General features: G+C 46.5%; 1 long non-coding RNA gene and 1 pseudogene across 2 annotated transcripts in view; one reads left to right on the top strand and one right to left on the bottom strand.

Annotated features, from left to right (window-relative positions):
• Nucleotides 1–13743, bottom strand: part of LOC106732657 (uncharacterized) — a 51549-nt gene extending 37806 nt beyond the window's left edge. The window contains exons 1-2 of one of the 2 annotated variants that reach the window (XR_016348012.1): nt 13607–13743; nt 11605–11828 (exon numbers count right to left, since the gene is read on the bottom strand). This is a non-coding gene — a long non-coding RNA (uncharacterized LOC106732657). The remainder of the gene's footprint in view (nt 1–11604; nt 11829–13606) is intronic. The other variant, XR_016348011.1, reaches the window with a different exon arrangement.
• Nucleotides 13744–21155: 7412 nt separating this feature from the next.
• LOC112547385 (histone H2B 5-like) lies at nt 21156–21640 on the top strand (annotated as a pseudogene).
• Nucleotides 21641–21921: the final 281 nt, after the last annotated feature.

Raw genomic sequence — 21921 nt, 5'->3', positions numbered from 1 at the left:
GCTGAGGGTCTGGGAGGGAGGATGCAGGAATGAGGTGAGGTTCAGGGTCTGGGCATGAGGGGAGGAGATGGGGGATGCCACTCCCACGCACTGACCCCGGTGCTCCCATTGGCTGTGATTCCACCCAATGGGAGCAGCAGAGAAAACCTCCAGGTGAGCAGTGTCCCCTGGGGGCACGGGGAGCAGCAGCCCACCTGCAAGATAGTTGGGGACCACTAATGGTCCATGGACCACACTTGGTGTGTCCCCTCTAAGGGAAGTGTGGACTCTCCCTTCTAGGAATACTTTTGAGAACGGTGGTGAAAATCTGCAGCCACGTCCCTACCCAAGAACTCCAGGTGGAGGTTTGCTCCTCTCCAGAGGGAGTTGAAGGTCTCTGGCACTCACTGTTACACCTGCGTGTATGATCGACTGAGGGTTTCGTTCTCCAGAGATGTCAATCCAATACCCGCCAGCAGCATTATATTTACCTAAAGTAGAAAACCCTGGCAAGACCTTAGCCATAGCACCCAGCGAAGGCGGGCACTACTATTACCTTAAAACTCTTGGCATGGGCCTGTTGCTAATTAATTACTTTTACTCTTAAGTGGTGTTCCCTGCGTGGAACACATTACTCTCATGTGCTGTATTTGGCCACGACTTGCAGGGGATAGCACTTTCCCGGCACAGGATATGAGGGGAAAATGGCACCTCTGACCTTTCTATCCCCCCCTCCCCCCAAGTGACTTTTGAGGTATTCAGACACTGCTGTCTTCACAAAAATACGTATGGAGACAGACTCATCTCATAGAGCTGGAAAGGACCTTAAGAGGTCATCGAGTCCAGTCCCCTGCCCTCATGACAGGACCAAGCACCATTCCTGACAGATTTGCCCCAGATCCCTAAATGGCCTCCTCAAGGATTGGACTCACAACACTGGGTTTAGCAAGCCAATGCTCAAACCACTGAGCTACCCCTCCCGCATGCCCATTTTGTTGGCATGTGTGGTCAGGGCTGGCTCGAGGCAGCAGGCCTGCGTCGCATGCGTGGCTCCACCCCCTGGATGCACTGCCCCGCCCCCCGGTGCACTGCACACCTTACAGCTGTGACTGGGCTCGCCTGATAGCAGCTCTAAGGGCTGCCGCGCAGCCCCCAGCCCTGGGCACGTGGCGCCTGATGGCAGCTCTAAGAGGCACTGCATGGCTGGGCGCATGGCGCCCCTTATAGCTGCCATCAAGCGCCCCCCATAGGTTGGTGCCCTGGGCAGCTGCCTGGCTAGCCCCCTCCTTAATCCGGCCCTGTGTGGTTGGCTGGTGGTTCACGGAAAACATATCATCCTCTTGATGTCAGACTGTGTCTGACATTGATTCTTCTAAATCCAGTTGCTACTTCAACACCTGAGCAAAGTTTCAGTATGTGCTGTTATAGAAGGGGCACAAAGTCTGATTCAAAGAGCAACACAATAGAAATGATCACTATTCCCCTTTTTTTCCCCCCCAGCCATGTGCGGAATAAATTTGTGCACACCGAGGCATGTGTGAATGTGCACCACTATTCAACACACACACCTAACTGTGGGCATTCTGCTAATTAACTGGGCAGCATTTGACTCACTCCTGAGCCACTGCACAGCTTCTAAGGAACACCCGCCCCGACCATGCATGCTGAGCCATGCAGGCAGGCCCAACAACCTCAGAAGAGCCACCTATTACTTTCTATAGGTAACTGCATGGTTGTAATGAACCTTCCCACTCTAGCCAGATCACCTTGCAGGATGACGACGTAATTAGGCCCCCAATCAGTCTGCCTTCAATGAGAAGATAATAGACTTTGTAGATTTCAGGCAGGCTCTAACACCAACCTCTTCTGAGTTCCAGCTAGAAGTTCTTGCACATAACAAAGTAGTATCTCTGGTGATATATTCAAATAAAAGCCTGAAAGCTCTGAAACTACAAAGGGAAAAGGCTCAACAGGTAGAACCTTCAAAGTATTTAGAAGCCTCTTAAACTATGGGCTGTACAAAGCAGAACAGATTTGGAAATCCAGCACTATGAAGCTGCTCTTCCTCTTTTGCATTACATTTTTTCCCCCTTTCATAGCCGAGAAGCCACAGGTGACAGCTGAGACTTGAGTCCCCTGCCTAGACTTTCGCGCTGTGGTTGGGAGGCATGCTGTGTAGCAAATTAAAACCCAACGGTCTCAAAATTAAACTCTGATGACTACGAACAAGGGCTGGCTTTGGTCTCCGCTTCTCTCGATGCCTGTGCTGGGTGCGATTTGGATCAAACCTTTCATGAAGATCAGTGCACCCCTTTTATTTCCCAAACATCTACTACTTGAAAAGCTCTCCCTAGAATCCCCTGAAGAGGAAAGATTATAAAGCCAGATATGCTGCTGCACCTAAAATACTCCAGCCAGAAGATGGATTAGGAATCAAAAGAAATGAACTTGGATATAATCTCAAAATCATGTTTCTCCTTCCATCAACCTGCAACCCCAAAGACGTGTATAGTGGGAAAAGTTATTGATTGTGGTTCTTACTCACTTTTCTCCTAAAATGCTCCCTTCTTACAACAGTATGGTACGAATGTTTGAAGAGAAGCCGCTCAGATTGGTTTTTACTTTCGAAGGTCAGAACAGTTATTATCGTAGTTGTATTAGTGTGGAATTTAGAGGATCAGCTCTGGATCAGGGTGCCTGGATGCTGGCCCAAGGACCAGATGGAGACATTACAATTAGTGTGCCAGCCCAGGAGAATAGCAGAGTAGAATTTTTTATTCCCAGCATCACCCCCATAACCCTGGTTGCTCTCTTGCATTAGGGAAAAACGAATCTGCGAATTGTCCTTATCAGTAGCTGATCTCAGCTGGCTACATCAAGCTAAAAGTGACAGTGCCTTATCTCCACTATGACCAGGTCTATCCTAGCGTTATGTCTACATTGTAGGCTTCTTGCGCAAGAACCTTTTTGCGGAAGGGATCATCCACAAAAAGTTCTTATGCAAGAAAATGCCCACACTGCATGGACGCTTCTGCACAAGAAAGCTCTGATGGCCATTAACAGAATGGCCATCAGAGCACCTGTGCTTTTTCTGATAAGCTGTTTTTGCACAAGAAACCCCTGTTTTTGCACAAGAAACGCACACACACACACACCTCTTGCGCAAAAAGGCTTATTCCTCGTAGAAAGAGGAATAACTCTTGCGCAAAAAGCCCCATCTTTTACAATATACTGTACATTTTCTTGTGCAAAAACATGCTTTCTGTGTGGGTGCTATGAGTTTTTGTGAAAAAACTCTGCAGTGTAGACATAGCCTAGGAGGCAAAGTCAAACTAAGGTTACACAACTCCAGCGATGTGAATAGCATAGATGGAGTCAATGTACACGAGTTCTTCTTACTGCTGGGAGGAAGGTCACCAGGAGAAACTCCCATTGGCTGCCCTTCCTCCTGATCTGGTTGAGTACTGGAATCAATGGGAGCATAATCAGTGGTTGACTTAGCATGTCCTTACTAGGCCTGCTAAATCAAACCCCGGAAGATTGATTTCTGGAGCGTCACTGTCCAGGCAAGTATAGACAAGGCCTTACAGAGGATTAGGAAGGGCTGTTTCCGATGCAGTTCTCACAGGGCCCTTTATTTAAAATGCTGATTTGTGCATTTGTTTAATTCAGCTCTGTGGAATGAAAATCCAGCTAGTGTATTCCTGCCTTCCCTTTCCCACTGGCTTACTCCTCCCCACTCTGCCGTATGTGCACTTTGGAAGAATCCGAACACCTTCCTTTGGGGCAACACTGATAAATAGGAACCTACGAGGCACCTGACCCGAGAGAAAGAAACGCCCTCACATGACGGATTGATGTCTCAGGTGATCCAATTGACTGCAGGGCTGCGGCATTGCTGGAGATAGTGACAGAATGAATAGATAATTCAGCACACGTGAGGTGAAGCGTGCACTTCAGAGGTAGCCAAAGAACTTGCAAAAGGAGTAAGATTTATAGCTCCTCCTCCCGCCTGGGAACGGAATGACAAATAGCGCAGACTAAACAGAACAGCTCTGAAGAGCCCAGATGCAGCAAGGCTGTGAAAAGCTCCCTGCTCACAGGCCTCCAAATTATCTATTTGTGCACGTGCATGTGGCCGCTAATTGAGGCATTGCTTGGTGAATATAGTTAATTCCTTATTGCACTGGAAAAAAAATCATTGGAAACTGCTTCAGTTCTACCAGTCCTTTCCTTCTATTATATATACACACACACAGCATATAGTGTAAGGCTGACATGGTTTTTTTTTTTTAAACAAACATTGAGTCAAAAGCTAGACTAGACTCCTATTTGCACAATACGAAATAAAAAGGGAGTGCTCGCAGAATCCATTCAGTGGGAAATTGGCTGCCGCGCCTTTTCTCCAGCAGAAGGGGCCTGCAGCTGTCTGAGTGGGGACTAGCTCTGGAGTTTCTCTTCACAGAGAAGCAGCAGGATGAGTCTGTCACCCCTCTTTGAAAGGGAAACTTGTTAAACATTCTTTTAGCAGCACATCTGGCTCCCTGTTGCATTCTCCCACCCACGCAAACCAATGCCGAGCTACCCACGGTAGATTTGTTTTCTAATTTTACTGTTCAACTACAGCGTAACATAGTTAATTGACCCTAATTTCAGAGCCACCAGAGGTAATCAAGAGGAGACAGGTTCTTGCCAGTTGCGGCAATTCAAGCAGCACTACGAGAGCAGCTGTTTCCAACCGCTGGTCTGCGGACCAGTGCCGGGCCACGAACCACTGGCTGCCAGTCTGAGCAGATGCCGGAGCTGAAACCAACTGTTTGCAGTGGCTCTGTGGGCACGTATTTCAGTGGAGCGGTAACATGATTTGCACAATGAATATGTAAATGTGCAAATACACTTTTGGCAGACCAGTAAACATTTTATGAATGGATTTGTCGGTCTGTGGTATAAAAACTGTTGGGAGCCGTTGTACTACAGAATACATAGGAAAAAAGAAGTGGCTAAAAACAGAACTTACAAAGCATGACCCAGGAAGAGAGAAGCAGAGCTTATACATTTACCATCACTAAAGCTCAAATACATTCTCAGCCCAGGTTCTTTATGGCGCAGGGAAAAATGACTGAATTGCAAAGACAGGGACTAACCCTGCTGACAGTTTGTAGCCGGCCAGAATAAGTCTCAGGTCCGACACTGGGTTCCCAAAGCACAAAGGACACCACACAGGTATCTGTCACACACAAGTGGTTTATTTCCTGACAGCTAACAGCTATGCCCCATGACTGGAAGAACAACATAACAAAGAAGCGGCATATCTTACGTGCCTTCCTGCAAGCCTGGGATCCCGGGTAGACTGCGGACAAAGTGGGAGGTTGCCGCAGCTTCCGAGGTGCCGGTACCCAAAACCCATCGGTGACGTCCGATTTGCTAGGCTCTGAGGCAGCCTTAAATTACAGTTTTCCTGCCTTGTTTGGCAGTTTGGAAATTTCCAGGGCTTACTCATTACATGCTGATGTAGGGCTTAGCTGTTAGTTATTGATCTGGATCTTCTTGTTCTTTGGCCCTGTTTACGTGATCAGTACGTTAGGGTAAACAGAATTGTTTATGCGTTCTTGCCCTTTACCGTTATCTTACACCTGTTCCTGCTATACTGGCAACAATACTTATCTTTAGTGGCGTATGTTCCCAAAGACTTGCTTCTGGTTCATCAGATATAGGGAAAAGGGGGGAAGGAATGCAAGCCTCACCACCCCTAAACTAACACGTACAAAGTTCTTCCGAATTGACCACTACACAGTTACATCCCCACACAAAGGCGGATAAAACTCTGCCGCTACGCAGCCAGCCAAGTTATTCTGTTAGCTCAAGAGCTTCTGGTTTGGGCCAAATTGGAGCAGTAATTCAGGCATGAATCCCTGTCTAGCCAAGCGCTTGACCACATGGCTAACGTTAAGCCTGTGCTGGAAGTGAATGGGATTTCTTCAGCACGTGTTTTAAAGCTAAGCGTGAGCGTCCATGCTTTCCCGAGTCAGACCTGAGGTGCAGAAAGGCAGCTAGGTTGTGGCAGGATGAAGTGTAGGTGGATTTCTTTCCCACTTGGTGCTATGGATGAGGATTTCGACTCCTGTGGAGTTCAGGGCATACCTTAATGAGGGGGAGTGCATGACAAGTAGAAAAACTTTAAAAAAAAACAAGGAATAGTCTGGCAGCACGTTAAAGACTAACAAAACATGTAGATGGGATCATGAGCTGTCCTGGGCAAGTGTTTGTGATATCAGGTTTCCCTCTAGTGGGCAGCCCTCAGAGGAGAAAAGCCTTTTGTTGGTACCTTTTTTTCCAAGTTGAGCTCAGCTTCTGGGAGGAGGTAAAAGGGGCTATGCTATGAAACCTGTGCTAACGGGGATATGGGTAGTGCAGGGGAGCATTAATACCAATAACATGTGAATTGTTTCCATCTGGAGAAAACAGAGGGAAGCCCGATGTCTAACCACTTGAAAAGGGCAGCTGTACTCACCCAGGCCACGTCTACACCAGAAAGCTATTTCAAAATTAGTCAATTCGAATTAACTCCCGATTTTACACATTTGAACGAGCCTGCCCACATTATGGGGAAGCCTCAAAATTAGTCCAAGACAAGCTCCGTTTATGTGGACGCGCTACCTCACACTTACTCTCCAGGGCTTCCTGGGGCTCTAATTACTTCAGATTACTCTGGAGGGGAGTTATTTTGAAATAGCGGTACCATAGCGGTCTCACTAATGGCATTTCGAAATAATCTTGGAATTAGCATTGCTTTTGATGAAAAGCAGGAGTACAGACGTCAAATTCCACCACCGCTTGGTAATTTAATGCTCTGCTTATAACTTCCACCCCAAGGGGGTTATTTTGAAATAGACTCTTAGTGCAGACCAGGGCCTAGAGTTTCTCACACCTGTCTGCTTACATGCTCCTGTCAATTCACCAGCACCTGGAAGTCACCACCAAAACTACTGAGACGTGACCCCAGCATAGAAATTTGTTAGTTCCTCTGAAAGGATTAAATGTGGCCGTTCTGTTCCAAGAGCCTCACCTTTTAGCAGGTGATGAGGGTACTAACAGGCCCACGGATTTTCAGCCTGAGCCAGCCACCTTCCTCTGAACTGACATCAAATCGAAAGTGACTTGTCTTTGGAGAACTCAGGAGATACCAGGCAAGCACCAACCAGGCAAACTCTGGCAGGGTGGGATAGACTCCAGTTCCTGTTTTTCATCTTCAGGAGTGCAAAGTATCACAGGATCCTGAGATGCCTTACAGTTGCTACCAGACCTTGACTGACTATGGGGATGGAAAGCTTCAGAGGGGGAGCCACATTCCTCTGTAACTGGAAAAACAATGAATAGTCCCGCAGGACCTTAGGGTATGTCTACACTACAGCATTATTTCAAAATATCTAATTTTGAAATGGTCCTTTTGAAATGCATTATTTCGAAATAAGGCGTCTACACACAAAATGCATTTCGAAATAGCTTTTTGCTATTTTGAAATAGCGTGTCCACACTGATTGGATGCTGAATCACATTTAAGGCCATCCAGAACTGGTTCCGGCAGGACATCGGGTCAGAAGTTACCTTGTGGCCAGGGCGGCCAGCAGGGCACCCTAGGAAGGGCTGGAGGCCCCCTATTTCAAAATAAGCCTCTACACAGCGCTTATTTCAAAATAGCAATTTCGAAATTGGTGCTATTCCTCATGGAACGAGGTTTGCCAATTTCAAAATCAGCCCTCCGCTACTTCGAATTAATTTTGAAATAGCAGTTGGCTTGTGTAGAGACGCTGGGAAAGTTATTTCAAAATAACAGCTGTTATTTTAAAATAACTTTGCTGTGTAGACATACCCTTGGAGACTTTCACGGGCACAATCCACTTCAGATGAATGGAGTTCTTAGAAACTGGACCTTTAAATAAATAGCTGAGGGGGGGGGGGGGGGGGGTAAAGAAGTGAGCAAAAAAGCTGGAAAAGCTGATCAGAACGTCCATGCTACATGAAGCAGATAGGGAAGGTACTAAGCGTTCTCAAGTCCCCATTGTTTGGTTTTTTGATGCCATTAGGATGTGGAATATAACGAGCCATCCAGCCAATACTTTTGTCCATACCTCTGTTGAAGGAATCAAACTTGTAAATGAAGTTGAGTTCTAAGGCCTCCATGGGGATGGAGTCAGCCAGAACACATGCAGTTAACTTCAACATTAGAGTTCACATCATGTGCCCCCAAGATACTTTGCGTCCAGAGACAGACTAGTGGGCCATTCTGGAGAAGCTGAGCACATGGGATAAATTCATGGATTTATTGGCTAGTTAGGTATTAATTTATACAAAAATAGGCCATAGGATTGAAAAGATTAAAATCTCTTTTCAAGTAATCCCTTCTAAGGTAGGGGTGATCCAAGCTGGCAGTGCACTGGTGAATAGCTTATGCTTTTGCTAGGGCTGCAAAACCTTGAGACCTAGGGAGAATGCTTTGGGCAGGGGAAAGGCCTTTGAAAAAATATTTTTTCATTTGTTCAGCATATTTGGGTCTGTTTAGTGAAAGTTTTGGGCTTTTGCAATGTTCTTTTTTTAACTTGTCCATTTCCCCTGTTTTCAAGGACAACACACCTAAAGCACAAGTTTGTCTGTTCTAGGATGGGGGAGAAGTTAAGTTAAAAAACTGACTCCTCCTCTCCTCCCCCCATTTTCCTGTTTAAATGCACAAACATGGACATTTAAAAATATTTCCCCTTTCTGGAAAGTTTCCAGTTTCAAAAAGCCTCCCCCACCCAGAAAAAATATCTGAGCCAGCTTAGCTAGAGTTATTCTATGGATTTTGGCCTCCCTCAGAGGAGTAGAACACAATGTGCAGAGACACTGAACTTGTGTTTACAGGCAAAACCAATCCTTATGGGGCTTATAACCAGTATTTCCTGTAAGCTGGGCGCTTGTGCGGCTACTCAAGAGAGATTCAAATGCCTCCTAGCTGATTGGCAGAGCGCCCACAGCTAGGTTTTGTGTTGATGTTGCACATTGACATGCATTGGTGCACATAAAATTTATTCTGCACAAATATAAAAAATCTGAACATGGATGGAAAAGATTCAAAGGAACATTGCTTATAACTGCAATTCATTTATATATAGAATGTAGCCCCATCTTGAATTGAACACCGAAAGCCCATAACTCAATTGTGGTGATTTGTGTAACCGGAGTGGGTCACACAATGGGGGTACAGGCATGACAGCCCAGCAACTGCTAACACAACCCCTTTGAACAGCTCCAGTGGTGCAGGATGGCTGCGTTCACTTGAGTTAGGCAAACTCAGAAGGGGTAACCAGAGTATAGATAATCTGAATTAAGATAGGTCTTCACTGCAGATCTTACTACAGTCACTGCACAATACCATATGCACCTTTTGAAGAAGCTGCATCTAACCACAAAAGCTTCAATGTACTACCACTGACAGGCCTATATGATTAATACAGGGAAGTTGTTGTAATTTCATGTGAGTGGACATGGCTCTGTTGGGCTTTGGTATTAAAACTGTGCAGATTTGCAGCTGGATACAAATCAATCCCAATGTATTGCTCCTTTTTGCTTTTGTAACATTTTTTTTTCTAATTAGTCACATAAAAATGAATACCAGAGGGAATTACTAAGTGGGACAGAAACCTGGTTTACTGCTCCCATCTTTCCTGGTCCCATTAATTGTCCACATTGTCAGGCTGCAAAATCAGTGTTTGCCCATCCCTAACTTAGCCAGTAAGAGAATCATCTCAGCACCCAACTCCTCCTGCAGTGAGGCAACGGAGAGAACGAGAACACCTCAGGGAGAGCAGAACTCCCTCATCCCCAGGGCCAGAGGAACTGTGTCCCTCTTCCCCCTCCAATTATGGAGGGGGCCCACCCACCTGCTTCTGTCTCCTTTTGCATACTTACCATGGGCCAGTTCAGTGTAAGGGAGGAAAGATCCCTCTTCTCCCCCCCTCCCCCGCCCCCATCTCATTTGGCACCTATAGGAGGCCCTAAATACAACACAGAGACTGGCTGTATTTTTCCATTCATTTCTGTGCCTCACGTTCGGTTTTCTCTATGCTCCTTTTGGCTGATTGTGTTTTCCCCACTGTCTCCCCTCCCCTCCTCCCCCCCCCCCCTCCCCTCCCCCCCACACATCCTCTATCCAAAGTATGTTTTTCCCACTGTCTCCCCTCCCCCCCCCCCCACACACATCCTCTATCCAAAATAGCAGGAGCCAAGCTAGCCAGAGTCAGGCCTGAGGTGAAATAGCAGTGAAGTCCATTCCAAACAATTTCCCAGCCTCAGGGTTTTTGATCCAAAAGGCTCCTTTCTGGCTCAATTCAAAACCCTGGTTAAATGAACAAACTACACGTCCAACTATCAGAGGAGACACAAAATGCTCAAAAAGATTCGATGCCCTCAAGAGACAGCTCACAGAAAGCCATTCCCTACCTCAATAATGTAGGCCTTCCTCCTCCAAGGCACCTTCCTTCCAGAGTGCTGGACTAATTATGGAACTAACAGCTGCTCTAGCCTTGCTGGTGGACTTTCTCTGGCCTAAGTACAGGCAGCTGTCGGCTTTCTGTTACTCTGAGTATGTCTGTTAACCCTTTGCCAACTGCAGGAAAGATTTCTGCATGTTCCTTTATAATAGATGATTCAGCAAATGTAGTAAGAGGACCTGGAGCAAACGGTTATAGAATACTAGGACTGGAAGGGACCTTGAGAAGTCAAGTCCAGCCCCCTGCCCTCGTGGCAGGACAAAGCACATTCTAGACCATCCCTGACAGGTGTCTGTCCAACCTGCTCCTAAATCTCCAGTGATGGAGATTCCACAACGTCCCTAGGCTTAACCACCCTGACAGTTAGGAAGTTTTTCTTAGTGTTCAACCTAAACCTCCCTTGCTGCAGTTTAACCCCATTGCTTCTTGTCCTATCCATCATGAGATGTTAGGGAGAAAAATTGTTCTCCTTCCTCCCAGTAACACCCTTTTAGGTTTTTGAAAGCTGTTCTGTTTCCTCAGTCTTCTTTTCCAGACTAAAGAAACCCAGTTCTTTCAGTCTTCCCTCCTATATCATGTTTTCTAGATCTTTAATAATTTTGTCGTCTTTCTCTGGACCTCCTTCAGTTTCTCCACATCTTTCCTGCAATGTGGCGCCCAGAAGTGGATACCGTACTCCAGTTGCGGCCTAATCAGTGCTGAGTACAGCGGAAGAATGACTTCTCGTGTCTTGCTCACAACACCTGTTAATGCAGCCCAGAATGATGCTTACTTTTTTTGTTCAACAGCATCACACTGTGGACTTATATTTAACAAAACCTGCTACCATGGACCACTAGCTAATGTGCTCTGTGATGGAATGCGAGTGTTGTCCATTGGTTATGGCAGTAATCTGGGGTGCAGAAGGATTGGATTCTATTTCCAGCCCTGCTAATAAGCTTCCTGACCTTTGCTAAGTTACTTGAATTCTGTTCTCCCTCATCCAAAATAAGCAACAATTCTTGCTCGAGTGGAACTGTCAAAGCCACCACGCTCGAAGGTGTTCAAAATTGTCCACTGCATCCCAATACAAAGCGGTGCACAAAAGCACCAAAATTACCTTCCAAAAAAGGCAGATTTTCAGATTCGCCCTAACATTCACATTCATCTGCAGCAGGCCTGAAGAGAAGTCAGTTTTCTCACACTCCTTCCATGCTTAAGCTATTCGCAAACCAAGTGTAGGGCTCTGACAGCGCAGGGTCTGTTCAGGCAGACATGAGTCGTTATGCCTTCAGCAATAGCTTGCACACAGAGAGATTAGAGAAACTTCCACTGCAGCTGCCCCTGAAATGAGACATTAATTGGAGCCCATGCCCTGTGGTTAAGAATAAGTGTTGTCCTACATACTATGACTCTGGAACACAGAATGAGTTCTGGTGCTGTAGCATTTAAAATCATGAGCAGGCAAGTGTTTCAGAGGCCTTATGTTAGCATTGTTGTCTCATTCCATTTTTTTGGTAGCCTTTTTTTCCCCCCCTTTGTCTTTCTTTTTCTCTTCAGCATCTTAGGAAGTGACTTGTAGCTCACAAAAACTTGTGCTCTAATACCCTAATAAATTGGTTAGTCTTGAAAAGTGCCACCGGACTCCTTGTTGTTATTGCCAAAACAGACTAACACAGCCACCTCTAGGAAAGATTACTCAGGTCATGTCTATGCTTATGCGCTGGACATCGATCTTCTGGCATTTGATTTATCAGATCTACTTAAGACCTGCTAAATTGAATGCTGAGGGTGCATCCAGCCAGCAGTGGTGCATCTACTCCTCACAAGGAATAGGGAAAGCTGACAGGAGTGTTTCCTCCTGTTGACCTCCCACTGTGAAGACAGCGTCATGTTATTTACTTAGCTGGAGATGTGTACCTTAAGTTGACCCTCTGGGTCTAGTATAGACCTGGCCTCAGAGCTACCTTACTTATAGCCTTATATATATCCTTACTATAACTTATAGTTTCTGGAGTCCTGGATCTCAGCCTTCATTTCAGTTTGTAGCTATTATGGTAGCAGAGAAAATGTTTGTAAGTGTGAACTGTAAAGGCTGAAATAGCCAGGACACAAAAAGAAACGCAACCCACGTTCTTTGCTTAAAAAAAATAATAAACCACATGATTTTTAAGCCAAACCTGTGATTTTTGGCAGGCCTGATTTAGGCTTTTTAAAGATCTTGGGTAAGCAGTAGTACAGTATCTCACCTACCAAGTGGTACCTGCACATTCCTGTCTCCACAAATTGTCTAATTTGATCTAATGAATGACAGAGCATCCTGGAAAAATTCATAGCCAGGTACTTATTGCTTGATAGCTCTTGGATCCTTTCTTGATGGGGAGTTCTTTAACAGGGTACATTGGGCTCCTATTTAATGCATTATTTATTGTTAACCCCCCATGTGTTGAAAAATCATGGATCAGGGCCCCAAACACCATCCGTCTCACTTAAAGTGAGATTAAACCCACATACATTTTGGAAAGCTTCAGGGGGTAGCCGAGTTAGTCTATACAGAAAAAAAACAACAAATGGTCTGGTAGCACTTTATAGACTAAAAAAATATGTAGATTGGTGTTTCTTAAACTGTGTTCTGTGGCACACCTGTGTGCCAGGATGCAGTCGGAGGCATGCCATGGAGAACAATTAAAAATGGCCACCCTTAAAAGGGCAGGTGACTTTTTTTAAGTTTATTTCTTTGCTCAATGACTTTCCCCCAACCCTTTCACCCCCTCCCCTGACTTTTTTTTTTTTTGCTCAACAAGAAATCCTTGGTGTGCCTTGTTAAAAAAAATATTGTTTGGTGTTCCTCGGTCTTAAAAAGTTTAAGAAACACTGATGTAGATGGTATCATGTGCTTTCATGGGCACAGCCCACTTCTTCAGATGACCGGAGTTTTGAGTTTAGGATATACAGACCCAAAGTAAATGAGAGAGAAGAGGCAGGGAGGAAAAAAAGGAAGAGGTGGGAGACAGGGAGCAGAGGGTAGAGGGAATTAGTAAGTATTGCTGTGGAGTCAATCCCATGCCTGGGCCCTTAGCACTGTCCCACAATTTAGGAGTCACAGTACAAGATTCACTCACCTTGTTTTGGTGTTTGGCATCTCCCTAGAGCCTTTATCAGGGCTGTTACTGCTCTACTTGGCTCCTCCGGTCTCCTTAGCCCTTGTCTTCCTCCACACTCCAAATCTCTCCTTCACTCTCTAAACTCCTTCTCAACACTCTCCCCCCTCCACCCGCAGGGAGGGATTTGAAAAGAGGCCTCCTGGCAGCCCCAATCAGCTTCACCTGGACCTTAACTGAGTTGCAGCCGCCCTGTTTCAGCTGTCCCTAATTAGCCAGGATTGCTGCCTCTCTCCCCTGCCACCAAGCCCTTTAACCTGCTCTATCCCAGTATCTGAAGATTGGGTAGTTAAAAGAAAGCAGATAAGAATCAAAGTCAATTGATATGTCAGGAAGGATACTATCAATTGACTTCGATTCTTATCTGCTTTGTTTTAACTACCCAATCTTCAGATATTTACTGATTCCCTCTACCTTCTGCTCCCTGTCTCCTACCCCTGCCTTCTCCTCCACACCCCCACCCCCGCCCCACACTTCTCTATTTATTTTGGGTCTGCACATCCTAAACTCAAAACTCCAGCCATCTGAAGAAAGGGGCTGTGCCCACAAAATCTCACGATACCATCGACATGTTTTGTTAGTCTATAAAGTGCTACCAGACTATTTGTTACACATTTTTGGGGGGGTTTTTGCCTTCTGGTTTCTGAGTGCTTGTGAACCAAGCATGCTTGGTTCAGGCTTCTCTCTGCAGCCCTGGAATGGAGGAACACACTTATATTTCTAAAGGAAAGCAGAAACACTCATGAAATCCTCAGGCCCCAGAAGCTGGAGGGCCTGGAGAACACCCCTACTACCTCTCATGAGACTCACAAAAACCAGCCCGAGTTGGCAGCCCTGGAACAGGGACCCAGCTCAACCCATGGACGCTCTGTACAGCCGTGGTGAAGCTCTACCATCCGCAGTGAACTAGCTAATCTTCCATCTCTACCTCTTTTCCTCTCCCATTTGTGTTCTGCCTCGTCTCCCCCGGTTCTCTCTTCCCGAGGAAGGCTCCGTGGCCACCTCACACTCTCTAATCTTATTTTCTATTTCCTGCATGTACTTTAACAAATAACCCCTTTTTATCATTCCGTTCAGTGTTTTTCCTCCCTCAGATAACAAAGTCCAAGTCCCTAGTCATTGTAATTATTAGCATATTCCTGGAGAAAATTGCAACAGTCTACATTAAAGGGCTCCCTGCAGAAATTTACACAATAGGTATCCAATTTCTCTTTAAATAAAAGGCACTCAGAGCAGTGAGGGGTTTAAAATAAGAGACGGGAAAGGGAACAAACAGGGCTTTGAAGAACAGCAGGGCAATTTGCAGTGGTCAGGAACAGATAGTCATGCTGAATTATTTGGATAATTAGTCTTCGTTAGCAAATTGGAACAAATTATAATGTAGAGCCAAGTCTGCATAACACGCTAACTGACTGGAGAGTTTGGGTGTTCTTTGTTTTGTTTTGAAATATCCAGGCACAACCCAATTTGGAAAACTACTGATTGTGGGATGGATGGGCCTCAAAGAGCCCACAGGTTCCAGGTGTAGGGCCCATTCGCACTAAAACAGAGCATAGTCCCTGACATATACCCCTGTCCACACCATCACCCTCTCACAGACGCTTCCAGGGCTTCCTCTCTAGATACAATGTCCTAAACAGCCCCCCATTCTGAGCAATCCCTGGTCCTGCCAGCCCTGACCCTCTCCCTTCCAAGTCTGGACTGCAACTGAGCTGCTGCTAGTCATGCCGCTCCTCTTATATAGTCCCTCCTGGCCCCTGATTGGTTGGTTTCCTCCTATCCAATCTAGCCACCTGGAGGACTTCTCTATGTCCCTTTTAGTAAGGCCTAGCCCTATTACACTACTTATCACCATATACATGTGTAACCCACACACCTAGTGGGTGTGGTTCACTGTCCCATGCAGTGGCACTTAGACCACTTATAGCAAGAGATAAGAATGAGTGAGCTCAACAGCCTAAGCTGGGCACCAGCTGGCTTTATAGTTCCAGCTCTAGAGGCTCCTTACGCTAAGCTCCAGAAGTTCTGGGTTCAAATCCACCCATGGGTGGTTACACATGCACCTGTCCATTAGTGTGTCTCTAACGCACAAATCACAGACTTAGGTCTTCCAGCACCAATAAATATTTGCAAAGTGCACAATGAATCAAAATGTCTGAGTTCTTTGCCCTTCTCCCCACATTATGAAAGCCCGTTCCTGTAATTACTTTACATGAATTGTTTTTCTATCTTTGGGGAAGGATTACGGAAAGATCTACAGGTTTGTTAGTGTGGCAAAACTATTTTGAAGAGACAAGTCTTAGGGTGCTCTCCAGAAGGGATCGGGTCTTTCTGAGTGCTGTTGGAAGGGCCTCCTCACCCCAGTTGTCCAGACTCAGAGAAATCACTGCAAGTTCCATGCTCCACACTCTCTGTTTCAGCACTAGCTCCAATTAAAGGAGTGGATGTGGCAGGGGACAGAGGAGATCTACCAGCTGTGGTTGGCATCAACAAGAGCTGGGCTCAATATCCAGGAGTTCCTAAAATTACTAAACCAAACTGGCTCATGCCCCCAAATGCACACCTGGAGAAATAAAATATTTTTGCCCGGAACCTTTCTTGGCCTTGATGTTCACACAATGGTGCAAGAGACAAACCTGGCAATAGGCAGCTATCAGACAACTATCTCCATGAGGAAGTTTCTTCCCAACCCCCTCAGTTAGGGTATGTCTAAACTACATGGCTCCGTCAATGGAGCCATGTAGATTAGGCTGATCAGCAGAGGGAAATGAAGTTGCAATTTAAATAATCGTGGCTTCATTTAAATTCAAATGGCTTCTGCGCTGAGCCAACAAACAGCTGATCAGCTGTTTGTTGGCTCAGCGCGCTAGTCTGGACGCTCCCCTGCCGACATGAAAGCCCTTTATCGACCTCCCCTTTATGCTTCGTAGGATGAGGTTTACCAGGGAGGTTGATAAAGGGCTTTCATGTCGACAGGGGAGCGTCCAGACTAGCGCGCTGAGCCAACAGACAGCTGATCAGTTGTTTGTCGGCTCAGCGTGGCAGCCATTTAAATTTAAATAAAGCCACAATTATTTAAATCGCGGCTTCATTTCCCTTTGCCGAACAAACAAATCTACATGGCTCCGTTGACGGAGTCATGTAGTCTAGACGTACCCTTAGAGTTTGGCTTCAGCTCTGAAGAAAGAGCATTTGAGGCCTTTCCACATGTCCCATGACAATATCTTTATTATGATTCTGAATATTCTTGTCGAGCTGGAGAGGGAGGCCGGGGGAGAACTGGTGTGCTCTCTGAACGCAGCATTGCTTGATTGCAGGACAAGTGGAACATTGAAGCAGCAGGAAATTCCAGGAGAGGAGGAAGAGAACCTTGGCTAGGCCAGGTGGGGTGCAAAGGGACCAGCCTTCAAGCTGTCCATCAGACAGCAGTGGCTACTTGATAGTCATGCAGATTGCGCTGGGGTGCTTCAAGGTCTGTCTCAGAACGAAGGAAAAAAAGTCCATAATAATGTCTGAAAGCTAAGCAGAATGAAATCATTACTGGGGCCTGAAAGTGCTGAGCTGTCCTTGTACGCACGCAAAATCATAATTGTGACTGATCTCTAATTATAACCCGACGGCTAATTATTTAAGCACTCACCGCAGCATGAACATGAACTTGAAAGGAGCAATACAATATCTCAGACCTTCCTGGAAAGGAACATCTTAAAAGTACTGTCTGAAGACGGATCACATGGAGGGCAAGATTTTGATACCCCTATTCACACTGAACACCCCTTCCACCACTGAAATCAACTAAGCTACTCACGCAGCAAGTTACCAGACATTGTAGGAGTATCATAGTCTACTCCTCTGTGGATAATACCACAAACATAACTGGGTCTGTTCACAAAGTCTGAAAATAATTGGCATAGCAGCATTGCTCAAGAGAGCTTTTCTTGCGCAAGAAGGGGCCGTGTAGACAGCTCCTTCTGGCACAAGAGCGTCTTTTGCAAAAATGGCAGCTCATTAGGTATGCAAATGAGGCTCGGCGATATTCCACGCTTAGCCTCACTTGCATATTTCTCGCGCAAGAAGCCGCGAGTGTAGACATAGCCCTGGTGTGGTTCACTGTCCTATGCAGTGGCATGTAGACTGCTTAGAGCAAGAGATAAGAACAAGGGAGCTCCACAGCCAAAGCTGAAAATCAATTGGCTTTATAGCTCAAGCTGTAGCAGCTCCTACTCTACACTCCCAAGGTCCCAAGTTCAAACCTGCCTGATGGCAACCATAAGAGGGAGCACTAGAGAGATCATTGCACTTGATTACTCTAAAGACAGCTAGTGCTCATAAAGCTGTGGCAAGAATAAATAGGAAAGATTGAGCCAAATTAAGTGAAGTGGATCCTAAGTTATTTGGCAACTTCCTTGCCAATCCGCATAGTTTTGTTGCTGGCTCACAGCAGCAGCAGGAACATTTTCATCTCCAGCCAATCGATGCAGATAAGGAAACTTGAAGGTTTTTTTTTAATGAAGAAAAATTCCCCCGTGCGGGATTCATTTAAAAACTTAATTATGACCAGAAATGTCACTTTTCCGCGATGCAGCAATGATTGTTCGCTATCAGGAGGAAGCTGAAGCACAGCTATTTAGATTAGAACCATTAACTAGCAACTGTCTAATGAAATGAGCCACCCTGGTGCTGCAGAAAGGCAGCGCTGATAACACAGGCTCTTGGGGTTAATCTTCTACCCAAGGTGGGGCCAGCTCAGTGGCACCATGCCAGAACAGCAGCACGGCACAAAAAAAACAACGCTGCTATCCTATCGCTCCTACTTACATACACTCGAAGGCAGGAAAGCATCCCAATTGAGGGGACCAGTACAACATAAGAGCATCGAGGCTGAGTCAGACCAAAGTCCTATCTAGCCCAGGGTCCTGTCTACTGACAGTGGCCAATGCCAGGTGCCCTAGAAGGAGTGAACAGAACAGGGAAATGGCAGGCAATGGGTGACGGGGAGAGATCGCTTGATGATTCCCTGTTCAGGTTACCCCTCTGGGGCACTCGAATTGGCCACTGTCGGTAAAGCATTTCCGGAAAATCATGCCAATCTAGACGCAGCCTCATTGTATGAGGAGCAAGGGAAGTCAGAGGAAGAGTGCTCCATTTTGAAATAAGTGCTGTATAGACGCTCCCAATTTTGAAATAAGCTATTACAAAATAAGCGACGCAGTTGACATAGCTCAATTTGTGTAGCTTATTTCAAGTTGAACCCTGCTGTGTAGAGTTGTTATTTTGAAATAACAAGCCCATTATTTGGTAGTGTGGATGCTCGCCTTGTTATTTTGAAACAAGGCTATGTCTATACTGCAAATCTAATTCGGGATACCTCCATATGATGGGGTGGGCAAGGCCCTGACTTCCCTCCTGGTACCAGTGTAAAGGGCTTTGCCTGTCTTATGAGCGCCCCTCAGTGGCTGAGAGGAGGCTTATAGTCTCTACTCGACTGTCTACACAGAGGAAGTGTCCAGTATATGGCCTGGGACCAGCCCTCTTCTTTTACCCCCTGGGCTATGTCTACACTCGCTGCTTCTTGCGCAAGTAATATGCAAATGAGGCTAAGCGTGGAATATCGCCGAGCCTCATTTGCATACCTAATGAGCCACCATTTTTTTCAGAAGAGGCTCTTGCTCAAGAAGGAGCGTCTACACTGCCCCTTCTTGCGCAAGAAAAACCCTCTTGCGTAACGCCGTTCTTCCTGTCAAGTAATAGGTATAACGGCGTTGCTCAAGAGGGTTTTTCTTGTGCAAGAAGGGGCAGTGTAGACGCTCCTTCTTGCACAAGAGCCTCTTCTGAAAAAAATGGTGGCACATTAGGTATGCAAATGAGGCTCGGCGATATTCCACGCTTAGCCTCATTTGCATATTACTCACGTAAGAAGCCACTAGTGCAGACATAGCCCTGGTGTGGTTGCTGCAGATTGGGGTGGGGGGAGGACTCAGGCCTGCCCACTTCTCTGGGACCTGGCCCAGGGACCCTATAAGTAGCAGTTACCTGCTGTATCTCAAAGTGATTGGTTGCCGTCATGTCCCTGGGCCACTTCCCCAGGACACTGCTCCATCCAGCCCTTTCTCTAGGGCCTTGTAGTCAAGTTCCCCCTGTCTGGGTTCTGCGAGTGTTGCCATTGGCTTCTTGGGTAGTCTTTAGCCACAGGACCTGGTTCTGACCAAGTATGAAGTCCAGCTCCCACTCAGAGCTGTCCAGCATGCTGATGTTCTCCCAGTCAGCCCTGAGGTCTGCCTGGGTGGAGCTCCAGGAAGGAACTACCAAGCCCTGGTCTGGCAGTTTCTTTTATATCAGCCTGCTGCCCCCTGACTGGCTGCAGCAGAAGCTGCCACTCTGTTTTGCTTGGAGGACCTCTCTCCTGCTCCTGTTGCTGGGCAGCCTGCAGAAAGGCCTCCAGCAGGGATGTTGGGGCTTTGTCCATCCCATCACATGGAGGTATCCTGAAGTAGCTATTCTTTTAAGAACACCCGTTATTTCGAAACTTTCTGATGTCCCTGTAAACCTCTTTCCACGAGGAGTAAGGGATGCTTCGGAATAGCGATTTATTTCAAAATAAGTGCTGTGTAGACAGCGCCAAATTTCCAAATAAACTAATTCAAAATTAACTCAGAAGCAGCTACACAATTTGCATAGCTCAGACCGAGCTATGAGTGCAGTATAGACGCACCCTGCTGCAAAAGGAAAGACAGAGAAAGGAAACAAAAAGCACAGAGAGGAACCAAACTTCGATTGCTGGTGCCCCACTGACGGGGCCATGAGCCTCATGACTGCAGGGTATTTAGGCGGATAACATTCCCTGATGGGCTGAATGTGACATCCTGAAGCAAGTCTCCAAGCCAAATAGTCATGTTTCCATGTTCAAAATCCACCTCCTGTGAATCTCTTCTAAGACTGGTTTCAATCTTTGCCAGAGCAGCATCCCCGAAGAGTAGATCAAAGGGGAGCAGGATGCAAATTCAAATTTGTATTTTTACTTGCTCAAATATAGCCAGGAAGTTTTCAGAGGGCATGCTGAGACAGCAGCGTCATTTCAGAGGAACCGACGTTATTCCAAAATAGCAGAATGCGCATCTACACAGCAAGCCGTTATTTCAAAATAATGTCGAGCGGGCGGACGTCTTAGTCCAAGTCCTGTAACCCTCATTTCACAAGGAGTAAGGGTAGTCAAAAGGAGAGTGTTCTTCCTTCCACTTCCTGCTGTGTAGATAGCTCCAAAATCTGGGTGAAATTATTTCAACATCAGCTAGGCAATTGACGTAGCTGAAGTAGCGTCGCGTCATTTGTCTTTTTCCCTGCAGTGTAGACGTGCCCAGAGGGAACCCCCTGATGGGTACCAGAAGTGATAACAGCACATCTGGCATTCCAGGCCCCGCCCTGGCATCTCCAGCATAGCCCTGCATGAGGGGACCTGAGGCGCTGGCCTGAGTTGCTGTTTTTCTTTTGAGTCATATGAGCAGCGATCGAGATGTCTGAGCTGGCAAAACCTGCTCCTGGAAGGGCTCCAAGAAAGTAGTGACCAAGACCTAGAAGAAGGGAAACAAGAAGCGCAGGACCGTCTACATGTACAAGGTGTGGAAGTATCTTTTCTAGCCCTCTAGAGTCTCTTCCAGCCCTAGAATTCTAGAATTCTAAGGCCATGGGCATCGTGGATTCCTTCATCAACGACATCTTCGAATGCATCCCGCCTGCTGCGCTACCACAAGCGCTCGACCAGCACTTCTTGGGAGATCCAGACCCCCGTGCTTCTGCTGCTGCTTGTCAAGCTGGCTAAAATTGCCAAGTTGGAGGGCACCATTGCTGTCACCAAATATGCCACCTCCACATAACTGGTCCGTGCTCCCTGACTTCAATGTAGCATCCTCCAGACCATAGGTTCCCAAACTGGGGGGTGTGCCCCCCCCTGGAGCGGCATGAAGAAATTACAGGGGGGGTGCAAGGCAACCCAGCCCCACCCCCTATCAATCCTCCTCCCAAGAAAGAGCCCGGTCCATCTGGTAAAAAAAAAAATATCAGAAAATGCCGTGTGAAATGTCCAGTATTTTCTGTTTTTCCTGGCTCAGGCATCTGTCGGAACACGCACTGCTCGGGCTGGCTGGGGTGGGGAGAGAATGGAGCTTCCTGGGCAGACTTCAAAATGGCTTCCTTAAAAGGGCAATTTTTTTTTTTTGCTCAACAAGTTTTGCTGCTATTTTGGTGGGGGGAGGGGGAGGGTTTCTCAAAAATCAAAAAGG

The sequence above is a fragment of the Pelodiscus sinensis genome, chromosome 28, assembly GCF_052426305.1.
Source record: "Pelodiscus sinensis isolate ZL-2025 chromosome 28, ASM5242630v1, whole genome shotgun sequence".
Classification (NCBI taxonomy): Eukaryota; Metazoa; Chordata; order Testudines; family Trionychidae; genus Pelodiscus; species Pelodiscus sinensis.
The sequence above is the reverse complement of the archived record's forward strand: the minus strand, read 5'-3'. Positions and strand labels throughout refer to the sequence as shown.